Genomic DNA, 3,579 nt, shown 5'->3' with positions numbered 1-3,579 from the left:
CTAATTGATCTCTCAACTATGTGATCTAGGATAGATAACTTTCCATTGTATATATCTCGCTCATGTGAATGGTTAAAATCTTGTTTTAAAATATCATTTGTTTGGAGACCCAAGAAATTTAAATTAAACCACCAAAAATTCAAAAATATTCTTATGGTGGACTTGTATATAAAGCGAGGGGTGAAGTGATCCTCCACTAAATCAAGGATTATTTTATTTTCCTTGATATCATTCTTAGCATGAACAACCAACATTTTGGATCAGTAGGTGCAACTATCTCTTTCTCAAAATGCTCACAAATCTTAGCTTCCTTTAAAAGAATTTATACCCTAAAATTATAAAATATGAAATTGGAAGCACCATCCAGCTTGTCACCCTCTATAAGATAGAGAGTATAGATGATGAAAATCTAAAACACACCTTAAAGCAAGATAATCAACAAACAAAGGATAATAACCCTTTTTAAGGGTTCAAGCACTTCTCCCAAGTGCGTGAGGGTATCAAACCCAAATAAATTGCATTAGATACAACACCATTTCTAGGTAGAATACAATTGAAATATCCAAATTTCTTATTCACTAAGAGTGAAATCATAGTCAAATCAACTCTAATATCATTTATAAATTTATCTAGGGAAATTAATGCAAATATAAAATTTCACCTCATTTACTTGAGGTTTCTTGAATCTAATCCTTGTGAACTTTTATTCTTAGGAATTATTTGATGTATTCAATTATAACATTAAATACACCCAAGATAATAAATACCATAAAAGTGTACTTCAAAGATAACAAGATACAACCCTTAATGCACACTTTAAATTTCCAAGCATATAACATATTTAAACTAGTGTTAATAAAATATATTTTAATAACATTAAATGTGCTTCTGTTTTTCTAAAGAAAACCTTCTGAAAAGCTCTCCATGTACTTTTTCATGATTCATGGATGGTAAACATGGTAACTATTGACCTTGACTATGGGCCCTAACCCTAAAGGGATCAAGAGAATTAAACCCATGACCTCTCCAACTTTGGGGGAGAGATTTCATGTCTAGCTCTTGACTACTTGAGCTCACATGGGATACATTTCCACTCTTTTTATCTTCTCTATGTGAAATAAATTACTTAACAATGCCAACAATATAATATGTTCAATCAACATGAAAAAAAATGTTAGAATCTAACTAATCAGGAAGATAAGAAGGGCTAAAAAACAAATTTACAAGAACACAATAATTAATTACTTGGAAACTTCATATATATATATATATATATATATATATGAAGTATAAGTACATACGATAACTTTATGATCACAAATTTGGTACAATTCAATATCTCTAAAGCCTAGCTAGGAAACCATGAAAACCCTAGCCATCAACTACTAGCTAGAAATCACTCCTAATCAAAGTTGGTCACTCCACAAAGAATCCTCAACAAGCTAGCATCACTATCGAATATTCCTCCTTGGCACATGGAAAAAATATCATGCTCTTATTCTCCTTAAGATGCATAACATGTGGCACTAAGGTTTCTAAATACCACAATAGCACATATTTCATTAAAATTTGGAATTAAATAGTGGATTTAGAATTTAAAAATAACAAAATAACGTAATACTAGTGATTTCCTTGTAATAAAATTTTTCGAATTTTAATGAAATATGTGTTCAATATTATAGTCTTCTTCTCTTAAGATAACTACAAGATAAAATGTTTCTTTTACAACTCTATCATTTATTGGAAGCCATATATTATTTTCCTTCCTAGGATAAAACCATAACCCTACATTTCACTTGAACTTCCTCTAAGAACCTAACATTATATAATGAATACTAAAAAGAGATGGATAAATAGATAAGTGTGCTCCACTCCTCACATAGATAACACGTGTGTGAAAAATGAATGGAATCTCTCCTTAGTTATATGAGAGGTCAGAGAGGCCAACAATATAAAGAGGACTTATTCCACTACAAGCAACTTATCTAATCAAAAGGCAGGCTTGCAAGTGTATCACTCCAACTCGAGGTGACACATGCTAATATCCAAAATGAATATGTCCATGAAGCAAGGTTTCAAGGCATGAGCACTCTACAAGATGTCCAGTGATCCTCCTTGAAAGGTATCCTAAAATCCTTGTGCTTCTTTGGATCCACTGCTCCTACATTATCACTCCTCAACCCAAGCATCCTCAAGTCAAGTAAAAACCTCCATGTAAGTAACCAAGTGTGCCCACATCATCTAGGGTTCAACATCATTCTCTAAGATTCTCAACACTCATCATCCAAAGCAATTTATCCTCTAAAAAAAGAAACCAACTTCCATGTGGCCATCATGAAAAATTTCACCAAACTCAATATGTCTCCAATGATCCGAGGAAGAATGATGCACAAGCATGGAGACAAGGTCTAGCAATTAAAGTGTAATCCAAATAAAATGTGTAAGTCCATTACATAAGATCCAAGGGTCATCCATCCATCACGCACCTCACCTCACCTAAAGAACCGCTAAGGATGGTGTAAATAATATTGGAGTAATTGTTACCCACCAAAAGTGGGTAACCTTAGGAGAAAATTTTCTCCCATTTGGTTAGTTAGCCAACCAATAGTCCCATGATAATCCACATATATCTTTACTTCAAAGCTTTCCACCTATGCTTCAGTCAATGTTGTCTCCCATTTAACATACTTCTTGAAGGAAATTTGGTCATCTATCAAAATATACACTAACCATTTCTATAATAATGTGCTTTAATTTAATGTTTGGGGAATACTAATATAGATCAAAAGTGAAGCTGTATATGATTTAGTGCTCTTGATTGTACCCTTGTTCCCATGATTCACTCGGGAAATTATCCCTTGCCCCTAGTTCAGTGTGACCTTCCCTAAGGCCTATTGGAAAATGTAATGATGCTCGGACTTCATAATTTGTATTGTACTCATATTTTTAGGCTTCGTGCCTTCACTGGACTATATATATATATATATATATATATATATATATATATATATATATATATATATATATATATATATATATATATATATATATATATATATATATATTCCAATGAAGTCACGAAGCCTAAAAAAGGATCAAGTTCATAGTCAAAGAAACATCTTAGACCTACAGTTCTAGAAGATCATTACAGTAACAACAAAAAGCCCTAAATTGAAGGACGAGGTTACAAATTAATAGCCCAAATATAAAATACATTAATATTATTGAAGGCATCAACATAAGACAAATCCTTGATAATATATCCAAGTATTGTTTGAAGCAAGGAATAATTATAAAGACAAATTAGAAGGAATATCAAGAGGAACAACAATTGAATTAACATTTTACAATCATTCTTGGAAGATGTCATTAGATAAATTTTTAGGTCTAAAATGGGCCTCTGAAGGAATATTATAAAATAATATTGGAAATAATAAAATAAGATTAGATTACATCATCAAATTTTAGAGGGAAAATAGAGAAAACTACTTTTTTCAATTTGCTTTTTCAACTTACTTCCCCATGATTTTACTCAAATTTCAAGCAAGATCACTCCTTGGATGCATAATTTAATTTCTC

Source organism: Pinus tabuliformis, chromosome 8 (genome assembly GCF_031772625.1).
Source record: "Pinus tabuliformis cultivar Carrire ecotype Pingquan chromosome 8, CPIR1, whole genome shotgun sequence".
Classification (NCBI taxonomy): domain Eukaryota; kingdom Viridiplantae; phylum Streptophyta; class Pinopsida; order Pinales; family Pinaceae; genus Pinus; species Pinus tabuliformis.
Note: the sequence above shows the minus strand (reverse complement) of the source record.